The sequence below is a fragment of the Haliotis cracherodii genome, unplaced genomic scaffold (assembly GCF_022045235.1).
Source record: "Haliotis cracherodii isolate W230 unplaced genomic scaffold, xgHalCrac1.p SCAF_6, whole genome shotgun sequence".
Taxonomy (NCBI): domain Eukaryota; kingdom Metazoa; phylum Mollusca; class Gastropoda; order Lepetellida; family Haliotidae; genus Haliotis; species Haliotis cracherodii.
The window spans coordinates 4,984,469-5,008,782 of NW_027266319.1; the positions used below are offsets into that span (position 1 = coordinate 4,984,469).

The following is a 24,314-nucleotide window of genomic DNA, read 5'->3' on the forward strand; positions in this document are numbered from 1 at the left end:
ATGTGTGGTCACTTGACAATGATAAGGCTTGTTTATAATGGTGTCACGCCAATTTACGTTATTGACTAACGAGTTAATACGATTGTCACCCGCTGGCGATGTTACAAGGTAGAACAAGTGTGACGCTGATTGTAAATCATGCTAGAGTTGTCACAAACACTCCTATTCTAAGCTTGTGGAGCGACTCCGTGGTGTAGTGGATAGAGCGTTCACCCGAACAGAAGGTCGGTGGTTCGATCCCGCCCGCGACATACCAAAATACGTAAAAGATGGTACCTGTTGTTATCCTGACTGGCGCTCGACATTAAGGGGCTAAAACAAGGAATGGTCTGACTCGGAGTCAGTACACCGTGTCTGAATATCAATCTGGCATTAGTCAAGCGCACACACACGCACGCACACGCACGCACGCACGCACGCACGCACACACACACACGCGCACACACGCACGCACGTTCGCACGCACACACACACACGTCGTTCTATAAGTACATTAATATCGAACGCGAATTGAACACCATTTCACCTCACCTCTAAAATGTAAGGCTATTGATGAGGGATACCAGCTCTTTGAGTAAGCTTTATCCAAACACTGTCTCAAATCCGTTACTAGCTTGTCACAGTGCAACGAATACTTGGAATAGTAACATTAAAACGTGTTGAGCAAAAATGTTTACTTACCACGAAAGAAAAACTTTCTCATATTTCCAATGTGGGTTTAAATTGAGCGCAAGATGGTTTCCCTTGACAGACACTAGCACTGGAATTAATATCGGAATGAATAGGCCACGGTCTTCCCATATCTCTAGAGGGGTCAAAGCACAGAAAACTCGCGTATCTAAAATTACCGGGTTATATCTACACCGCACAGGGTCTGCTTCAGGATAAAATAATATCTTTGTGGTGTGATCTCGACAACTAGCTACGATGGCATTTATGTGGCAAAAACACTTAATCATTTAACAAATATAAGATTGAGAGATTGAGGTCACACTGTTTGCACACGTGTGGGTTGGGTGGGGGTTGGGGTGCTTAACGCTGCACTCAGCAATATTAATTGCAGCTGTGTGACGATGGCTTGAAGATAATCGACCAGGCAATCCAGTGATTGATATTGTGAGCACCGACCTGGCTACGGGGTACGATGACACGCAGTCAACCAAGTCACCGAGCCTGACCACCGATCCCTAAGTCGCCTATCACAGCCAGTTTAGGTTGGGAGACCAGTTCTAACCCGGAAGTACTCCGGTATACAACTCGGGTGTCAACTCGGGAGTTAAAGGGCCAAAATCACAAATGTCTTTAGTTCCGCGAAGCGATCTCTGTATGTGGCAGAAAGTGTATTTCATCCCTCTGTCACAAGACTTACTGCCTAGCCAGATATGTATGCTGACTCAACATATATCTGATTGTCAGAACATATAGACCGTGAGAGGTGACTAACGGGATCGGGTGGTCAGACTCGCTGATTTGGTTGATGCATGTCATCGTATACCAATTGCAGAGAGCGATGCTCATGATGTCAATCACTGGATTGTCTGGTCCAGACTCGATTATTTACAGACCGCTGTCATATAGCTGGAATAATGCTCAGTGCGGCGTTAAACAACAAACCCCAAAACATTTTAGTGTATGTGTACGTATTTCATCATCAATATTATCATGCTAACATCAAAGTACATACTTTTAGTGTTAATTAACATTATATACCAGAACAAATTTGCATACGCTTATTTCAATATACGATGTGAAACTCTGACACTAAATATATGCGTGAACACTATGAAAAGGCAAGTCTCACGTTTCTTTGAAATAGTTAGGTGGTATTTATCAACTAATGCTTTGGAGGAAAACACATTATACATTTCCTCATCATGTTATAAACATCCTATTAGCAGTTGGCATGGTATTAAGTTATCAAGTTATAGTGTCACGATTACGCAGATACATAAACTGCTGTGCAAGAGAATAATTGATTTTACAAAAAATATATATAAGTTATCAAAATGTCACCAAGCTGAAAACAGTCGCTGAAACTTAGGTCGAAAGCACAACCCGTATCATCTATATCACCTTCAATAAAACATATATTATTTGTTTCATTTTAGCCACCGTGAATGTATACTTCCTTTGTTCGGAAGTGTATTTGCCAATGAACATTATAGAAGAATAAAATCCTTATAACTTCGTTAAAAATATTTTGTACTCGGCATTTTTGCCTGAATCAGGTACATGCTGATGAAATTGTGCCAAAGAAAGTCGAAGAATATAGTCGTCATTATTTTGTTATAACAATCGATTGTATACTTTTGAGGTCCAATCGAGCTTGCTCTTTCTACCAAGATTTCAAAGACCGTCATACGACTCTTGCTCAGAAGTTGTTTGATCAAGGTTACAACATTCAAGGCCCCGGTAAATCTTTCAAAATGTTTTATGGTAGACATGTGGATATTTCCAAATTTGACGCATCAGTGACAAACATTATGTCCGATGCAATTCACAATAAGTTCCTGTGTTTTTTTCAGGTGATCAATTGACTTGCCTTTGCATGTGTTTGTGACGTGTGACACCTTTACGCGAACACCTAGTATCATTACTATTTGATAGTGATTCATAAACACATGCTCATGCTATAGCCGGAATCGTTCAATCGAGTCTGCTTTATTCAGAGATGTCTATTGGATATGGAAAGGTTTTTGTCGTTGTATTTACCAAAACTCGTTTATGATCGGTATTGCGTATTTATAATGTTTCAGTATATGACGTTAGCAACGATTAAAGAGTATTAAGACCACGGTTATCTGAAGCACCGCCATCTGCCGCAACAGTAAACAGTCCTTCAGGAATACAGTTTGCAGAATAAATCAATCATTACATGTTGCCCGCTGACGACACTTCCCCGTTATTATAAACGTGTCAGGGAATCAGCTTTATTGACCATAAACGCTGAATCAGCGATTATCTGAGATTTTTAGCCGCAGGTAATAACCAGAATCTCGATTCATTTCCTCCCGCATGCGAAGAGCATGCGAACTGCGCCAGAACCACGGAGTGATGGAGACTTGTAGGAGCAATGGCGACAAGACGGCGGGATTGGATAGGCAGGGAACGAGAGGCATTGCAGTACTAGCTGGCTTGTCACTTCTTTGATGTGGCAACGAGGTCATACTGACACCATATACTGATTATGCATGGCTACACCAAATGGATACAGCTTATTGGCGAAATGGTATAGAGTTGTAGCTAGTTTGCCGTTTATGCGCCGTGGAAACGATGATAGAAGTTGTAATATTGGTTGTTCCAGGTTCTTCGGAGCCTTTGGATGTAATAAAAAAACCGAGACGGAATAAAAATGGTCGGACACGCCCACCCACACATCTAAACAAACACCTACACTCACGCTTACCCCATCCCAACCATGATCCATTTCCATGTACACCATAATAATATAGTACTGCTACAAATAATACTAACGATAATTTGTTTGTTGTTGACCGCCACACTCAGCAGTATTCCAATTCTATGACGGCAGTCTGTAAATAATCAAGTCTGGACCAGACAGTCCAGTGATTGACATCATGAGCATCGATCTATTTGGGATACGATGATATGCAGCAACCAAGGCAGCCTGACCACCCGATCCCGTTAGTCGCCTCTTGCAACAAGCATAGTCGCTTATTAAGGTAATCATGGATTGCTGAAGACCTATTCTACCCCGGATCGTCATGGGTCAATGACGATAATGATCACATAAATGATTAAATGACAATTTTGAAGCAACAATGTAGTACCCATTCATTCTACATGTATAGAAAACCAAAATAAAAGAATATAAACTGGATTCGAACCCAGAAGAACAACTGTGCCTTTTCCGGACTGCAAAAAATAAGACCTTTGCGCAAACGCGTGTGAACCAATGCTAGAGAGATCGCGTTCGTCACCTAGTTCTTCACTATTCGTCTACTGTCTATATGAGAAATTTAATCATCGACTTTAACTCAAAGCTATACCTTCACACGTGTGCTGTGGGGTTTATTCACTGACATGTTGAATAATTCCGTCAATATTTATGTTATCACTACAACGTAGGAATTGCAACGGATTGTGACTAAATTTCATCGCAAGCCATATTAAAGTGACTGAGTGAGTTTGGTTTAACGCCGCTTTTAACAGTATTCCAGTTATATCATGGCGTGTCAGCTTGATGTGGGTGGGAAGCTCGAAGTGATGCAGGTCTCAGACGTTTACCACTTCGGTGAAACCCACGAGCACGGGTATGGTGCTGACAAACCTAGAAACATAATCGGGGCGAACCGGGATTCGAACCCACAATCTGGCGTGCCCACGCGTCGCAACTCTGCACAGCGAATTGCGGCGCCTTAGACGACTGGGCCACCCGTGCCCCCGCAAGCCATATTAAAAAAATAAAGATGACGTACTAAGTAATTGCCTTTGACGCACTGACATTATCAATGATCATAAGTAGATATCTCCAGGTCAAAGACTTGACATTTAGACATCACTTGATCAAGATGAGCACGGTGTCAAGGACAGGGGCGACATACGTCGCCTTAGGCGAAGACGTAATACATAACGTTGCGTCATGATATAACTAAGGTAATTGTCACTTAGGCTGACCTATCGGACCGTTAGTGGGCATGTCAGATATGACATATTCCAAATTAAGTGTGATTATAGCTACACGAAATAATAAACACATAAGTATCAAAATATATAATCGCATTATTACTTTAAATCGACGTTATAACAAAAAATGCAAGATAACTGTAAAACAAATGACAGACGTTTTACTTTTCTAAAACCAGCCAATTTGATTTCGTCGTCATTTTTGGTAACATAATTTCACCAGGTAGTGTGTTTCAACCCACATGAAAATATTTCAAATAAATACTGATTGTGACTGGCTGTTATTTTTTTTATCAATCCAAACCTGCCCAGTCTACTTAAACGAGAACATGTGCTTTCTCTAACGAAGGCCTACACGGTTCCAGTGGCATAAATTTCATTGTTCCATCAAAGAAAAAACATACTCACGACAGGTGCAGTTACATTCATTGCTGATGATAAAACGACGGTAATAGATTAAACAGCTTCTCCAGCCATTGACGCTGATGTTAAGGGGTGTTTAATAGATTTATGACCCGCGAGTGTTTTGAAACTAAAACGCACGCTTGTTCTGATGCTTGACAAAGTAGGGCCAGCGGTGGAAGTTCATGGCCAATGTCCTGAAGCTAAGGAGAGTAATGGCTTTGTGAAGACAATTACTGTCGAGGCACCACCTCCTGCGTGTCACAGCGTAGTAATCACTAGACACAATACAAAACGGATTACGGATCAGATGTTAGGATGTTGCAAAAAGGTAAAGCTAGATGGAGGTACACGATGTTGAACGTGGGCTAGTAGGTTACATTTGAAATGCGCAGTTAGCCATTTATAGGTCTTCTGTGTTTGAATCAAGTTAAGAAGCACCGTGAAATAATTTTATTTTTATATGTAAAACAAAACGAACGCTGACTACTTTCTCCAACACGTGTAATTGATAATTGGCGTCATCGGAATCAAGGACCGCCTCCCCCCTGATGGTATTGTTTGTTTGTTTGTTTGTTTGTTTTGTTTAAAGCCGCACTCCGCAATATTCCAGCTACATGACAGCGGTCTTTAATTAATCGAATCTGGACCAGACAATCCAGTGACTGATATCATGAGTATCGATCCACGCAATTGGGATACGATGACATGCATCAATCAAGTCAGCGAGCATGGCCACCCGATCCCGTTAGTCGCCTCTTACGACAAACATAGTCGCCTCTTACGGCAAGCATGGGTTGCTGAAGACCTATTCTATCCCGAATCTTACGAATGAAACATATTGGATAAACTGTTCAGCGTTATTTTCTTTTAATTGTTAAATAAAAAAAATGGACATACACTATATGGTATATGTCACCCATATGACAATATCTAAAAATGATTTGGGTAGAATGAGCAGGTTGGTTAAATAGTTTCATGCCAAATGAAATGAATTATTACATGTCCATTATGTATTCCCATGCAACATATCGAACGTTTCGGGCTCATAAGAATTGATGTCAGACCGAACCAAAGTGAAACTGGTTAAAAGGATCAAACTTATAGAAATCAAAAACAAAAAGAATGTTTGATGCATGCAACAAGGTTTAAACCTTTTCCCGGAAACGAAGAGTGGTTGGCAGAGTGAGTGAGTGAGTGAGTCTGGATTATCGCCACTTCTAACAGTATTCCAGTTATATCACGGGGTGTCAGCTTAATGTGGGAGGAAAGCCCGAAGTGATGCAGGTCTCAGACGTTTACCACTTCGGTGAAACCCACGAGCATGGGTATGGTGCTGACAAACCTAGAAACATAATCGGGGCGAACCGGGATTCGAACCCACAATCATAGGTTTCTGGCGTGCCCAAGGGACGCAATTCTGCACAGCGAATCACAGCACCTTAAACGACTTGGCCACCCGTGCCCCCCTCGAGAAAGGAAGAACATGCTCCAATAAGAATTATATTAAGAACAAGTATCGGGATTGTAAGTGTTAACGATAGATAGCCATGCAGACATCTATATGATATGCAATACCTTAACGAGAGACAACCAATTCGCGTTACCTGTTTTTGTACACGTGCTGTCTGACGACGACAACGATGATGACGATGTGGACGCTGACAACAATGACGTCTCCTCTTCAAGGAGAGAGGTGAAACACATGGCATTTTCTTGCGGTTGCCTCACGCCAATTGTCCCGCCCATTATTGCATTAATCTTAGCACACAATTTCGCATGGAACTTATGAAAGATATTGACCATAGCATCACTCCCGAAACCGACGGTTCTCCCAATGCTTAATCCATAGGTGTTCACACATAATTTGCAACATATATGCACTTTTTAAAAATTCGAATGTCCATTAATTCAATGAATTGTAACATTAAACATTAATATATGATAAACACCTTAGAGAAAAAACTCTAAACATGCAGTTTGCATTAGCACCGTACTCGTGATCTCAGCAAACTGTTACCGATACTTGTTCTGTTAACGAGGTTCGATCTCTCTGTTCAAGTCGATTATTTCCAAGGCATTCGGTAACCAATCAATAACGAAAGTTCAATCAGCTGGTCTTTGCCCCATCGAGAACGTAGGGATTAGTCTGAATCCATTTCCGTAATCCAATTTCTCGAATCTCTTTCGTAATAAAACCGACGAACATACCAGTCCCATTAGCATCACATAAAAGCGTTGTAACACGGGTCAGTTATTATAGGTGCCATATTCCACATTCCAAGTTTGGTTCACAAGAACGCTTTCACGTAACAGTTGTACATATGCCTGAAACCATTCACAGTGCTCTCCAGTGCGAACATTTTTCGCCATGATCTAGAGTGAGAACCGGATCGTATAGACGTACATGTTCACACGTTGGTGGGTTTGGTGAAACACCGAAGACCACTCGGTGCAAGAGGGCGTCTCGCTCTAGATTAAACATAGGTTTCCGAACGTTTATAACTCCTTAATCTTTCTTATCAATGCATTGATAGCACGGTATGGTCGACGGATGTATCGAATTTACCGCACAGTGCAAAATCACGGACGTCTGTTTTTGACTATTTGTTTCTTGTTAGTCTCTGTTCATGATGGCAACGACCAGACGCGTTGTTTTTGAGGAGCATATGATTGTTTGGTATCTACCGACAGACGCGTAAACTGTTTGTTCTTATCATGATGTTAATTAACCGTTATATCTCTAAACAGGAAATCTGGATTTGGAAACACATGCATGGTAGATACGGCCACTTGTTTGTTCCAGTTCGTCAACCCGCAGCTGTATGTTGACAGCCTTATCCAAAACATTGGACTCAAAACGATATTGAAGCTATTAATAATGGCACATTGACATAAGCGCAATAACAGATGACATGACATATATTGACACAAAGCTTTGATTAAAAATATGAAACGGCTGAATGATAGCGAAGGATACACTTGCCGAATATTTTTGTAAAAGATTAATAACACGTAATATTTTACATGTTAGGCCTCATAAATAAAAAAAGATAGCGCCGTGTGACATTACTTGAAAGCTGGTAAATGAGTGAGTGAGTGAGTGAGGATTTAAAGCTCTTTCAAGAACATTCCAACACGATGGGGTCACAGAGGGGTTTCACACATTGTGCCAATGTATGCAATCGAACCTCGGACTTCGATTATTTGTACCATATGTTCCCATGTTTTTCAGGTTAACAATTGACTTGACTTTGCATGTGTTTGTGACAGGTGCCATTGATGAAGCAAGGAAACATTCACCTTTTCGACAACACCTGGTATCATCAATAAATAACAGTGATCGGCAAACATGCTTATGATAAAGTCGGTATCGTACAATGGACTCTACGTTTAGTAGAGATATGTTATGATAATGTAAACCGTTGTTTTGCTTTAACCTGCCACCAGTGCCTGCGTCTATCCAAAGTACATTCTCTACAGTAACTCTTATGTATAAGTGTTGGATTTCGTTCACATTGCAGAGGGGTGGTCGGGTAGCCTAGTGGTTTAAGCGTTTGCTCGTCACGCCGAAGACTCGGGTTCGATTCCCGACATGGGTACAATGTGAGAAGCCCATTTCTGGTGTCCCCCCGCCGTGATATTGCTGGAATATTGCTAAAACCGGCGTAAAACCATACTCATTCACTCACTCACTCACTTTGCAGCATATAGCATGTAATATCAATAGTATATTGTTCATTAAAAAACAAGAATATGAGAGTATGCCCTATTTGCATACCATGAATATGTTTCCTGATTAATATGCACTGATCGAAACAATAAGAGAACAAAAAAATATAGGGAAACGTTTTACTGTCATACATCTGAAATAGCTCTTATTCAATTACAACACGTCAGAATCAAATGCTGAGATGTGTTTGGGTGCATTGTTTCCAACGCGTACTTGGTAGACAAGGCTGGAATTAAGACAGCATATCATTTTAATGTGTCAATAACTGAGTGTTCCCTTATTCATATAAGTATATTTTCCTCAGATCCAAATTTGAACATTATCCAGCGTGTGTGTTACCATGGCCTATTTATTCATTTTATACTTGGGTCAGGGAAAAATAAAGTTATAAGTTATATAACATGTAAAACCTCCTGACTAGATTGATATCTATTGGTAGGGCAGCACATGCTTACCCTTTTCGCGAACACCTAGACTAACATCTAGTCTCTGAAATGAACATATCGTACAGAAAAAACAGTTGTTCAGTTATCTTAATAAAGATATAATAAAAGGGAGCCCAGTGACTCTCTTCATTTTCAGAAACTGCAGTAATCTAGACTGGCCAAACATTATAGACTTGCATGGGCTGTATTTGATATATATTTGTATCAGGGTCTTTAAGACAGACTAGCGAACACCTTGTGTCATCACTAAGTTTCATTTGCCCATTCATATACTTTCCACAGATATTTGCCTTTTACGCAGAGTGGAATCTGTTTCGGCAGAAAATCTAGTATGGTTCTGCTCTTGTATTGACAATTAATATATATCTATAGAGCGACTATTCGTATTTGCCTTTTATCTGTATTATTCCTACCAGGCAGTGAGTGAGTACGGTTTTACGCCGCTTTTAGCAATATTCCAGCAATATCACGGCGGGGGACACCAGAAATGGGCTTCACGCAATGTACCCATGTCGGGAATCGAACCCGGACAACCAGGCAGTTCAGTTGTCATTGAGGGATACGACGTCATCTTTTGTTTAATGACGTCAATGCACTCCAGTGACGTTATGTCTGTGTCAACGCCGTTTGAGTACACGTAGACAAAATGTTAAGGACGACTACTCATGATTTGTATGTACAATGACTATTAAAAGGTTTTTTTTCAGTATTAACCATCTGTCTATCAAGCAACGTGACAAAGTAATCTTTGAAAGCTCCGGATAATTCCGTCAGTTCGAAATTAAATTTCCGGGAAACATTTGTTTGAATGTTGTTTAACGCCGCACTCAGCAATAATCCAGCTATATGACGACAGTCTGTAAATAATCGAGTCTGGACCAGACAATCCAGTGATTGATTTCATGAACATCGATCCACGCAATTGGGATGCGATGACATTCATCAACCAAGTCAGCGAACCTGACCACCCGATCCCGTTAATCGCCATTACGACAAGCATAGTTTTTTACGACAAGCATGGGTTGCTGAAGACCTATTCTATCCCGGATCTTCACGAGGGGACAAGCATGGGTTGCTGAAGACATCTTCTGGGAAAAAGACAACCCGTTTTTATAACCTAAAGTACATCCTCCCCTTTCCCCCCGAAAACCCCCCACAGGAACTGGAGTCATATAGCGCACTATATTCAATTCGAACTAAGAAATTATGCGCACGGTGTACGCTGCCCTTCACACAACGCTTGAGGAAACCTTACCCTAATGTACACGAATTGGCAAACAATAAAATAACACTTAGAGGCCAATAAAACAATGGAGCAGCTGATTCAATAAGCTACAAGAAGGTACGATCATCGGTCAATGCTTTGCTCGATAATACCACGATGACTGTAACAGCTAAACGTTCGCGCACTCTCACGCCATATGGTGCCAGCAACGCTGTATCATTGGAAGCCATGTTTGGAACACGCACGTGTCAGGCAATGTGCTGCACAGATCAACAGAAGAATGAAATACGTCTTCATATATCTAGGTCTTTGTACATGAAGCTGTAATAAAACGGACACTCGCCGAAGTGTCAATAATTGATGCTCTTGTTACAATAGGTGGCGGGTATTCATGAGTGTCAAAACAGGTGTTGGGGTGAACGATCCAGTGTAAATAAATAATACCCGTTGAAATTATTCGTATTTTTCCCGGTTCGTGGTCAGGCAATAACAAGTACCACCTCCCGCTACCCGTTACCCGCTACCCGCTTTCCAATGCCGGGGGTTGTGAGAGTCGACTAATAAGTTAGTGAGTTCAAATTTAGATTTAATTCCAATGTTTCAGCTGCTAGCGACTGGCGGTTATCCGGTATTACCATGCGTGACCTTGCTGGTTGGGTGAGTGAGTATAGTTTTACGCCGCTTTTAGCAATATTAAAGAAATTTCACGGCGACGGACACCAGAAATGGGTTCACACATTGTACCCTTGTTTCGGAACCGAATCCAGGTCCACGGCGTGATGGGCGAACGCTTTAATCCCAAGGCCACCGCACCGCCCCTCTGGTTGGTTTTGTACTATGTTATTGTTGCTGTCCCCCGACGTGATATAGCCTGGAATATTACTCAAAGCGGCGTAAACCCATACTCACTCACTCACTCAAAGGGGGTATAGACAAATGATGTAGCAATCTATCCCTTTGCTCATTCATCAGACCTACCTGGTCGACTTTCATACTCTCACCCTCTGAACACTTTTCCACGCAAACGCGGAGTCGCTACGTGGTTAAAACGTTCCGGCGTAACGGGTGCGATTCCCGACACGGGCACTCACTGGGGATGAGCATTTATGGTGTCCCCCGCCCCCCCCCCCCCCCCCCCCCCCCCCCCCACCCTTCCCGCCTTCAAACACCCAACACCCCCAACCACCCATCCCTCGTCGTGTTATTGCTGGACTATTACTAAGAGCGGCAATCAAACTGCATTCACTCACTGATCTCAACGTGTACCACGTATTGCGAACGTGAATCTGAATTATGAAAATATATGCTGTCAAATCCAAAATTAGTAATGTGTTTTTTGTGTGTATTTTTGTAACCTTTAGATTCATTTAGCTTTAAATGTGCTTCCTTCGTTGTATAAGTCATCGCCATATTTAAACCGCAGGCAGGTAAAAACTTCACAACCACATTACAATATCCTTCTGCGTCATCAGATTTGACGAAATGATTTTCCCATGTATTTTTGACTGCAATATTATCCAACGACAGAGTTTTTCTCACCAACTCCTGTTTTAGACTATTCCCGCATCATATCATATTGCTATTTGAGGTATTGATTTTCCATATTTTTTGCTTGAAATTGAAACATTTTGAGCAAATTTCAACGCAATATGCAATCCACAAAAGTGTTAGTTTCAAAAGCCGTTACCTGTGCAGGACTTGTGTTACCAAAAAACGGTAAGTTTCCATAAAAGATATGAATTGAAATGGATTCTTTTCTAAATTCAGTCGTATCAGATCAGAAGAGATATATAATACAGTATTTTCGAGATCTGCTTGATACTTTTTGTGGAACGAAATATTCGAACAGTTCCCTTTCATCAACTATTAGGTTCTATAAAAAGAGGACATTTTATCTTCTCAACGAGTGAAAATATCTCTTTTTTCATGATATTTCTCGAGATACATGTACATGGAATATCCTTACGTTTTGTGTAGTTTACCGGAATTTTTTTTTTTTTTTTACAAATGTAAAACCTTGAAACGTAAATTCACAGAACGTTGCAACACACATTGTATATGCACCATAAAAAGTTGTGTCATGTTTGCAAAATCTTTTTTTTTAAATCCTAAATAAAAATAACAAAAGTTATTTAAGGTCACAAAAATTCTGTATCAAACATATAAATTTAGATATGATTATACACCAAATGAACTTTTAAAATAAATATTCTTGTAAACTACGAGACAGCTGTTGGAAGCGAAAGAATACACGCTGGTCAAGTAACAAAAATAACGCTTGCGAAACGAACATATTCGTTTGGTGAGATAAATGTGAAATTTACAACTTATAACGAAACATGTTCAAAAGAATAATAAATGGAAAGAAGTGATATTAACTCTATAAATGACTAGCGGTCATTATTTTGCCTTGTCAATGTGGAACTAACGTAAGAAGGAAGTCAACAGTTTGTTTTCGGGCTTGACACTAACGATAAAGGGAGACAATTTGAGGGGAGGTAACTCTTGTAAGACAATAGTTCTGTCAAAGTGTTATGTTCACTGCAGTGAAATATCAAGTGTTATGTTCACTGCAATGAAAATATCACTTTTCTCAACTTCGAAAAACTCTTTCACACCGAAGTATATAATAACTATCAAATACCGTACATTGTTTGTACAGGAAGTAATTGGAGTCACGATATGGCTGAAATATTGCCGATGTGACTTAAAATTTTAACTCACTCACTCAGGAAGTAATTGAGAATTGGGTTTCTCTATAATTTTACATCATGACCTGTAGGTGTGTCAGTTTCACTTGTTTAAATTTTGTTCAGAATGGCCAATGAATTCCTGGCTCATATTTTACTGCAGCAACAATCGCCTGACGTCATCGGATTGGTTTAAATCCCACGAATATCAATGACCACGTCCATCCAAACACAAGTTGTCCTGTTAAACGGACATTGTTGTGGAAGAGTGTTGTTGGTGTAGAAAGAAACGCCCCTAGCAGTAATGTCCCGAAAACCGGGGTTTCCTTACTAACGGGGTGCGGAGAAACGGATTTCAATGAAGTGCGTTAGTACAGTAAAACTTTGTAAGTCAGGACGGTGCCATTCACGTGGGAATCGTCCGGATAAACTAATGGTGGTTACTGTGTTCTATCCCTCTACACATGATGATAGCAGTGACTGTCCGGAAAATACACTGTATTTTAATAGTCGTCTTATCACAGATCTATAACTTAATGTCATGAGTCTGAACATATCAAATAACCACGTGAGTTGAGATACCCCGGGAACATATGAGAGAATAGTGATAACAAGGATATTTAACTCACCGACATATTTCCTAACAGATGCACAAACATGTTCCAATCAACCTTACCCTCTATTACTTGTTAGCTATAGATACGTTTTCAAAAATAAATACCTGTAGATATGAAAGCCTCCAGTTTCACAGGGCGGGTACGACTACATCCGTTGATTAGTACACTACACGTTGCCAGCTGCTCAGCACGCAGCTCAGCCTATGAGCTGAACCCATGAGCTGCAGCTCAAGACCTTCTTTGGTCTCAGCTGACCGCGGCGAACTCTTAAGTCGACAAATCCTAAGGAACTACAACACTCGTCTCGACTGTTATCGCATAACCGCTACTTACCGCGCATTATCCGTTCATTAGAAAGGTAGAGCGAGAAGTCAGCCTCGGATGTCCGTGTGAAGAGAAGTAAGGCAGTCTTGTGACTAGCCCTAGCCACCCAACCGTGGCATTTATCACGAATGTTCAATGCGCATTTGAGTTTCCTTCATTGAATCATTGAGTGTGTTGCACAGCTAATGTAGTTCAAGTGCATTCGCATAAAGCAGACTTTGTTATCAGCCATGATCAAATGCAAACATTTACAAGGCAATTTTTATCCCACGATTGAGCAATATGTGTATTCATAATAACAAAATACTGCCATGGGGAAGTAAATATAATGTCGACACTTTGACCTGTGTAGGTGCTGTGTGTACTAATCTACTCCAATGCAAACATGTAGTTAAGCTGGGAGCCAGATAGTTCTGTCACTCTATCGCGACGATATATAATATATAATGTATTACTATTATTGTTAAAACAATATAACAGCCTAAAGAAATAAATATATATTTTTTTCTCTGCTGTTTTATTGCTATAATCATAATCATAATCATAATCATCATCATCATCACCAACACCAACATCATCATCATCATCATCATGATCATCATCTAAAAACTATAACTATATTTCTTTGAAAGAAAATCAGTTACAGTTCAACAACTGTGTCATCGCAGGGTTGTGTAAAGCTTGCCTATTTGGATTAGTACGACGTCCTGCCCAAACGCAGCCAATACCATTTTCCAGTCAGTTCATCTGTGATTACTCCAGTGGATCTTTGATTACTCCAGTGCGTGTGGACAGAGACAATCACGTATTAGAGGCTAACAGGGTGATTAGAGTCGGGATGCCTCAGCAGCACCAATCAGCCGGCACAAGGACACGCTGGGACTGTCAGCAAGTCCGCACTGAGTGACTGTCCACCTATATCTTAAGTCTCTTTCTGTCTCTCTATTGTCTCTCTTCGTAACATCTCAGCGTCTTTTTCACCCTCTCGAGTCTTTGACTGACATAACGAGTCTTCCTTCGTCACAGTCTCGCCCTCTCTCTCTCTCTCTCTCTCTCTCTCTCTCCCATTGTCCTCCTCTTCTCCCCTCTCTCCATTGTCCTCTTCTCCCCTTTCTCTCTTCCCTCCCCCCCTCCCCTCTCTCTCTCTTCCTACACCTCCCCTCCCCATCTCTCTATCACATCTCTGACCGCATCCGTAGTGGAGAGAGCATCTCCCCAGAAAGCAAAAAGTCGCGTTCGATCCCCTCCCGCGTCATACGAAAAGGCGAAGTCAGTATACTGTGTCTATAGTCACATGTGGTATATCCCTGTTTAAAATGCACGTTGTGTTAACGTTTATACAACCCTTCATGTTAAATCATTCATTGAAAAAATACTTTACTAAAGGCGTACCCAGACATACCGACTGACGGCGTCCACTTGAACGGCATCAAATATTTACAATCGTTTAGATAAGGTGCAGCGAACAGATTAATTTACATGACGCATCACGTGGTTAAAGGATCTCAATGTTACCTTGAATCGTAGACAGCAATATCCGCAAACAACAAGCGTACTTTCACAAACAACACTTCGAGTCACAATGACATCCTCTCGACACCTCAAGCAAGGGCGCCACACGTGCACAGACGGTTACCTATCGACCAAGTCACCCGTATAAATGCTAATGCATATATCATATTATAAATACAGTCAGCTAATCTATCGGCCCGAACTCCAACAATAAAAAGCGTAGGATTTCATCGACTAAATCCAGTCCGACATTCAAGCACATATAACTGATTAAACCACATGTACTCGAGCGTCTCAAATGACCCCATAATATTTCACTTAAGTATATTACCCCACACTATAAGGGTTGTGAGTATTCCCTACAATTTGATGGGTATTCACTGTGATGGTCTTGGTCTGGTATTGACAGATAAGCCTCACCCCTAAGGCCGAAGCTTATCAGAAGGCGGCCCAATTTGATCGGTTGCTCCAGGGTACTCTAAGTCTCTAGATCCAATTTACCAAATTTCAGGCTTACGGAAGGAATTGTAACGTGGTTATCGAGCGAAAATGAACTAAAAACCTTCCCCTGCTCGTTTAATGACTTTTCACGTACAGAACCTGACTACAACACCTCCTTAACATGCTACGCAGGCTTTCATCACCTGACGCGACTCAAAGGTAGGAGAAAAAACCGCAATGAAATCATAGTCGATCAGTTTGTATGCCTGAAAGTTGATTCGTGTAATTGTAGTATTGATTAACTCACTAGCACTTTTTTCGCTTGAAGCGATGACTTTTGCGAGCGGTCCCCAAGAATCAATCGCCATATTGGTACGATATTCACAAAGCATGAAATAGCAAAGCAATCACGTTTAATAAAGTTTTTCGCTTCAGCAAGTGTTCCTGACTGGGCGTTATGCGTTTCACGTCTCCAGGCTCAGGTCGCCTTACACCTTATGATACGCGTGCATGTATTATAGGCATAGTTTAAGCAAATCATGGCGATTCTGGGAGCTTGTGTGAGGCCGTTGGCAGCATTATTCAGCTGCTGTTATCAAGCTCTCACGAATAACCTTGAAACTAGAGGAAAGAGATCTGATTTTTGTATACTTTCCCTTCGGGAGACATTAAACCAGATCGTGTTTTGTATGACCACTTCACCTGAGTTTGTAACAAGGTAACCGCTTCGAGATCGTGTTGGACACACCATATTCGTGCCTGTCACAATATAAAAAATTTACGAAATTAAGTCCAAATGATGGCAACGACACACTAAGTACCTACACTCAAGGTTTATTGTAGAGTTTGTGAGGTTTGTTTTACGCCGCATTAAGCATTATTCTGGTCATATCGAGGCGGGGAACGTAGATTTTATCTGCACACATTATCCTCATGGAGAGAATCGAACTGGCTTTCGGCGTGATGAGCAAACGATTTAACCACTAGACTACCCCACCATCCCTCAGTATAGTAACAGTGATAGGACAAACCAATTGCGAAATGTGTAAACACATACATGAATCTGTCAATAAGGTGGACCTAAGAAAATCATGAAATATTATCGTTAATCACACCTGCACTGACCACAAAGGGAAGAGAAGTTTATGAGAAGATGTCTGCTGTTAACCAAATCACAAAACCCCATTGTTTAAAATGAACAAAATAAACACTGAATTAATAGATTATCCTTCAAGATGATTAAGCATTCGACGAATCATGTCTGACAGCGCTAATTTATTTGCCGTTGCCCTTGGCCGGGAATTAGCAGAACGTCATTAACTTGGCCCCGGTCAATAAATCCGTCTTGTAGTATACTGATAACTCAAGACCGTACATCTGGCACCACACAGAAACAGTATATGTAACAATATATATATATTCCTGATTAAAAAATTGGCCAAACTGCCAGTTTCTTTAAATCTAACCTGACACCAAGGGTCAATTGAAACAGAGATAAACTCTCGTCTTTGTGTCCAATTTTGCAAAGTACGAGGTATCAAAAGGGCTCGTTTTGGGTCATTTAAATTATTTTGTGAAAATGTTTTACATGATCACAAGACTGCAATTAATGCTCATTTTAACACATGCAAATTTTGGGCATGATGAAGGATGAAGTACACACGAAATGAGCACCAAACTGTCTTTGACCTAAGATGCGTTGTTCACGATGTACGTGTTCTATCTTTACCTACATCTTCGTAGAAAGTGAGCTTGTGTCAAAGACTTGCGTGTGTTAAAAGAGTAGAAAAAGGCTTCCAAGCGTCAGGTTTTTTTCAAAAAGTTTATCCTTAATTTGTCTACGTTTGATGTTGTTCAAAGTCCACATGTCAGTGTGCAGAAAGCACGTTTTCTCATGTATATGAACATAACAGACACACATAACGGAGCAGAATTGTTCTAATCATATGTAATCGTTTACAGTATACAATGTTATTTCACGAAAATTGGCGATCGCGACAGAACTAAAAATGAATTGATTCAAGAAATAAAAACGACAAGGCCCTTTCTACATTCACAAGACAACTCTGCTCAAACAGTCGACTGTACGATTCTGACTTCATCATGTGCATGGGTTTATGAATCACTATCAAATAGTGATGATGCTAGATGTTCGCGAAAAGGTGAGCATATCCTGTTCCATCGGTGACAACCGTCACAAACACATGCAAAGGCAATTCAATTGTTCAACTTACAACACACGAGACAGAAACCAAAAGTTTATAAACTCCATGTGTGAAATACCACATTCAGTTTAATAATACTTACAGTGCTTCAGTTTCCGGTATGCACGTCTAAAGCTGGGATATCGCATATCTTTGCTCAGCTCACAGCCCGTTCACTCAGCTCACAGCCCGTTCACTCAGCTCACAGCCCGTTAACTCAGCTCACAGACGGTTCACTCAGCTCACAACACACACGACAGAGACACTGAGATTTGAAATTTGAAGTCATGCGCCTTCCACATACCATTGCGCTTTATGTGAGATCCAAAATAATAGCTAATAGGACATTGTCTGTCGTCAATATATCCCATGTCACACATAAAGTAGCATCTACGACACATGGTATTATAACAGGAACAATATATAGACCAATCTTAATAGGAATAATATGCCAGTCTACATGAATGTCTTTGTAAAACGGATTTTCTAATCAGCAGGATAATATAGAACTGAAAACTTTCCATAAAATCCTTCCCCGTATTACTTATGGCAGGTATACAATGCTGCTGTGTAATTGGGATTTCTTGCAAAACAGCATTAACCCACATTTTTCACATTCGTGCTGTCACAATCCGTTAGGAAAGGCATTTTATGTTTGACGTGTCCCTTAGTCCATTACAGCACCATCTTGTAGAGGCGACTGGACATTGCGGATGACAGAACAAGGATCAAGAAGGCCTATTGCAGTCTCAGTCGTATTACCCCGTACTGCCACATGCAATGTGGCTATGAAGTCGGAGGGTATGAATTACCTACAAATGGACCAAGGGAGCAAAATGACTTAGAGTGACAATATGCGGACTGTAGCACTGAGTATGTCCAAGACATATGCATTTTGGGCTGTGTCCATATCCTTAATGGCCCGCCATCACACTAGAAGCAGACTCCCTGTCGTCACTTCAGAGAGATCGAAGCAATTTTCGTCGTCGGCGTATTTCAAGCAAACACGGAGTTAATTGTGAATGCATGTTTATTATGGCCGGCACCGCATTCTGAAATTCCCTTGTCACATACATTTATCATTTCCAACGGATTGTTTTTGTGTGTAAGTTTATGCCGCTCTGAGATTCGAGCTTGTCATGTTCCATTTCTCTACTTTGAACGACTTTTAAGTAGATCTTCTAAATGCAAATCAAGATGCAAATATCTTAAAATCTTACCTCTTATTTTAGTTTCATACATATTCATCGTCGTAACACTTATCTATAAGCCTGAGGTTGGCTTTTCGCAAACTATAAACAATTCTGCATTAACAATATAACACTTGAGGCCAATAACCTTCTCGTTAACTTTCCATCTTTCACCATTTCGTTTACTGACGGAGTGACCTCTAGCATAACGGTGAAATAAAAGTAGGTAATAAAATCTACCGTTAGAACACGACTAATACACAGCTGGTTACAAGTCTAGATATCGTGGCCGAATTGATCACATTATCTAGGTCCATACAAGGACATACTATACCATACTATCCTATACCAGGATGTCTTTAAATGAAGTATTTGTTATAAAAACATCCTTAAGAATTAGCATACGTCATGTTAAAGAAAATAATGATAAAAACTCACAAGATATATTACGTTTATATCTATACATATATATATAGATAGAATACAAAAGTACAAAGATGAGCTGTATATATATATACCAAGGAAGTGTGTTAGTTGCTGACATATATGTTTAACTGAAACAGGTTAAGTTTAAGGCAAGTTATAATTGATATTTAATTACCATGTGCAGAACATTGTTATACGTTGAGGTATAATTAAAGTATGTATTACTGACAAATACCTCGATGCAAAAGACGGACTACAGACAGTGCTTAACAACAGGGGATGTGTTCGTCAGTGGTTTGCTGATTGCTGCTAATGCTACTCTACCGGTAGACATTTCGCGTGTGGACATTATGTGTGTATGTGTTTAATGTAAAATGTACTAGTTTGTCAACATGTGTGCGATACCATTGTACAAACCGAGCCATTGACAGCAGTAACAGTTGAAGCTATTGCCATGTCAATGATGCATTTGGGTGTCTTTCTGTTTTCAGAACATTATGCGTGGTTTCAAATCGTTCTTAACTCAGATTGGCATTAGGTAGCTGCTGGTATATCTAACGGTTAATAACACAAATACTAACTATATATACATGCTTACTGATCACTTACAATTGGAATATACAAAAGCGTGTCTATTGCTGCACAACGAATAACCGTATTGTTCTATAAATAACATTGCCTTAAGATTTTCGAGCTGAGGCTTAAATGTCGACACAATTTGTGCAAATTACCCAAAAATCCTTAGAATCAAAATTGAACAATGCATGTACATTTAGAACTTTACAAGTTGAAAGGTACCTCTTATTGCAGGCTGTCGGCGTATTCTTCTGCTCAGATAGCCTGTCTCCATAGCGCTGAGAGTATCCGTCTGTGTGAGCAATGATTTCACAATAGAAGAGTGAAGTGAGGTCCCTGTGACAGGAGTCTCCCCCGCAATCCCCTGCCTACAGAACCTCTGACCCCAGGGACAAGCCTGGGGGTCACTCTCAACGCTGTCAACCTGCAACTGACCAATTACGTCACACGCCCGCACGACCAAGCACCAACAATGCGCCCCAGTGATCGATCATAAAACAGATGATCATAATGCACAAAGACGCGAGAGTCTGTAGGTAGCGTTTCTTGGCATAAATATTTGAACCCGTGCTTGTCATGCATCGTAAACTCATTATCCACAGAATATGACCACGGGGAATCTGTGAGTTTTAACTAATTCAAGAAAATCGATAAGAGGGCGGTTAATCCCCGCTATATATGTCCACCTGACGTATGTGTGTGAGACTCGCGTTGATAGTCTTAGCATAAATCGAAGGGCGACATTTAACTGACAGTGAATTCAAACATCACCGATAATTTGACAGTTTGTGCAATACGCTTTAGCTGGGGATGAGCAAGCACATTGTACTCAAACAGGTCATAGGGTAAGATATTTGATATAAATTAATTATGTTGGTTCGCGAGCGTGTATGTTTCATCCCCACCTGTTGCAGTACGTATTGGTTAGATTATCGTGGCTTCGGGTTTGCATTCAACACTCAAACTGATGTCAGTCGAACTGCGGAGAGTGCGCTACAGCTGCGATGTGAACGCGGGCGGTCTGGGGAACGATGCTTATAGAAATGCATGATTGAACTGATATTACGGGGAATATGCATATTAACGATTATGTAATTATGCGCAGTTGAGATAAAATTCCGCGAGATATCGAGGTTTTAATGAGATCGAAAAGGTTATATCTTAACATCTTTCTTTCTCTCTATATATTTGTCCCTCACTCTATATTTCTCTCTCTATTACCTCTCTCATTCTATCTCTTTCGCTCTGTCACTCTATTACTCTCTCTCTCCCCCTATATCTCTCTCGCTCTGACTCACTTTCTCTCAGTCTGTTTCTCTCTCAATCTAACCCAAATTATTCATTCTAATACTCTATCACCCTCTATCTCTCTCTCAATCTCTATTACTCTCTCAATCTCTATTACTCTCTATCTATCTCTCATCCAACAACAGAATATATCTTATCCGTAAAATCAAGGAAGGACCCTTGAATACACTCATTTTAAAAATTAAAGTTTTTGAAATTTATGCCTTTTTTAGCTACACTACAAAGAAAGAACCACCCCTCGGTAATTGCATCCCACTGGAGATGCCGAAGAAACGGTCACAATTAGAGTCATGAAAATGAATCTACTTAAAGATTCTTCTGTAACAAGACGATTGGAGCTGACAATATGAGGCTAAGGTTTCGCAGAGGTCGCAGCTCAATGTTAAGACTACCCGGTTATTGTTCATGCACCCGGATACTCAGACCACCAAATATGTACCCGTTATGTTACAGCCGGAGGACTGTTGACTTCACCATAACACAACTGTTGCTGTCTTTGTTGTCGGGGGTGAGAAAGCATCCGCACTTAACAATGTCTTTCTCAACTAAGAAAAGGCAAGTTCAGACAGCCGCATTTCCCAACTACTTAAATAAGATGTATTTATGCATTAACCAGTCACAACAAACCCACCGATTATTCGGGAAATTTATGATGGCTTGATACCCGTCCGAATCAGCGCCGGCGTGGTGACCGACTCCCAATCTAATTATTCTGGCGTTGCTCAGGTCATGGGAGAATAATTGATCTCCATGATTTCCGTCCGGGCTTGCAACCACGACAATGTTCACATGGAACAATATGTTCACCTGGGTGACCGTGTCTTGCTCCAGATATGGCGAATGAGGTGTTTGAAAAAATGAAGTTAGTTATCCACTATACTTTTTTACTTTAAAAGGAATGATTGACCTTGACGTGAATGATTGATCGGTTGATTTCTTTTCGAATTAGGCTCATCATTATGTGTGGTCGTCGTACACAGTGGTGTTATATTCACGAGGGATAGAAGAAGCAGGCTGATTATAAGAAAAATCACGACGTTGATAGATTATTGCCGTCGCTTTGAAGGACGAATGGAATTATTATATCACTTGATTAATTTTATGGAGTCTACCCATGCACCATGTAGTGCATGATTTATCATGTACTTTTGGTGTTGACAACTAACTGTTCTACATACAAATGAAAACTGTCAAACGGATACAGGAAAACACTCATTCTTCTCAGTTTTCCTCTGATCTAGATGTGCTGAATTGCAAGATATACACAGCTAAGCTGTCTTGGTAGAAATTGTCTTCGGCTGTAATGTTCTCGATTAGAACCCGTCCATGGTCATACACACCATATACTGCCGGACTCAAGGCCATATACAGTAAACTACGGTTATAACGAACACGCTTATAACGAACTGACGGATATAACGAACTTACTTTTTTGGTCCCGACTATTTGCTGTGGTTATGCTGTATACATGCTTATAACGAACTACGGTTATAACGAACTAAAATTAGTCCCTTTGAGTTCGTTATAACCGTACTTTACTGTATACCATTATCCTGATTCGGAAGCTGATTCTAAGATGCCTCGCATCATGGTTATCAAATTTGGAAATGTCACCACGACACGGCTATAGTGCTGACAAAGGCTCACCATAAAACCAATTCTGGGATTCGAACCCTCTGTCATCGAATCTAAGCACTACTGGTTATTAAAGCCGCAGCTATGCACAGCGAAATTCGGCGCCTCAGTTGACGGGGCCACTTTTGGCTTTGAAACAAAGAGATGAGGTGAGGTGAGGTGAAATTTTGTTTATTGTCGTGTCCAAGATTATTGCACTTATACAGCGACGTGCGTGTACGTGTGTGTGTGGCTGCTTGTACTAGTCCGGACTGATGCCGATTTATAGTACTGGCTCACTGAGGTACTATGCCGCAGTTTAACATGAATACCCCACTCGGACACAGTATACTGACTCCGAGCCGACCAGTCCTTGCTTTAGCCCCTTAATGCCGAGCGCCGGACAACAAGTACCATCTTTGAACGTCTTTTGGTATGACGCGACCGGGGATCGTGCCCCGGACCTTCCGCTCTCCGGGCGGACGTTCTACCACTAGACCACGGAGGCGGTCTTTGAATTAAACAAGGTTACGCAAGGTGAAGTAGGGCACGTGCAGCGAGGTCCATGTCAGCGGGAACATGAGTTGGACGAAGAGCGAGGACCACGTGAGTTACAATCACGCACCCATTCGGTAGCTTCACAGAGATCAATGCCCTAATACATCGACTGATATTCCGACCACAGTCGCCGTATTCCAAATGAAAAGCAAATAATGAGGTCAGCACTAAATGAGAAGTCTGGAACACTGTCAGGTTGTGTGTTTTTTTCATCAATAATGCTGCAGGAAACATGTTTTTCCCGCCTTATGCAATGTTACATAAGGGTTCCCCGTCAAACCAGCGTTGCAAATCAAAATTTGTTGTGAGAGAGGTGGGTTTCGCCCTATGCAGTTGTTTCCAGTAAGGCTGGTCAGCTTTAAAGTTCACGCAGGTCATAACATGAGAATTTTGGATTCGCA

General features: G+C 40.9%; 1 protein-coding gene across 3 annotated transcripts in view; it reads right to left on the reverse strand.

Annotated features, from left to right (window-relative positions):
• Window positions 1–24,314, reverse strand: part of LOC139445046 (uncharacterized) — a 218,368-nt gene that overhangs the window by 147,062 nt on the left and 46,992 nt on the right. The window lies entirely within an intron of this gene.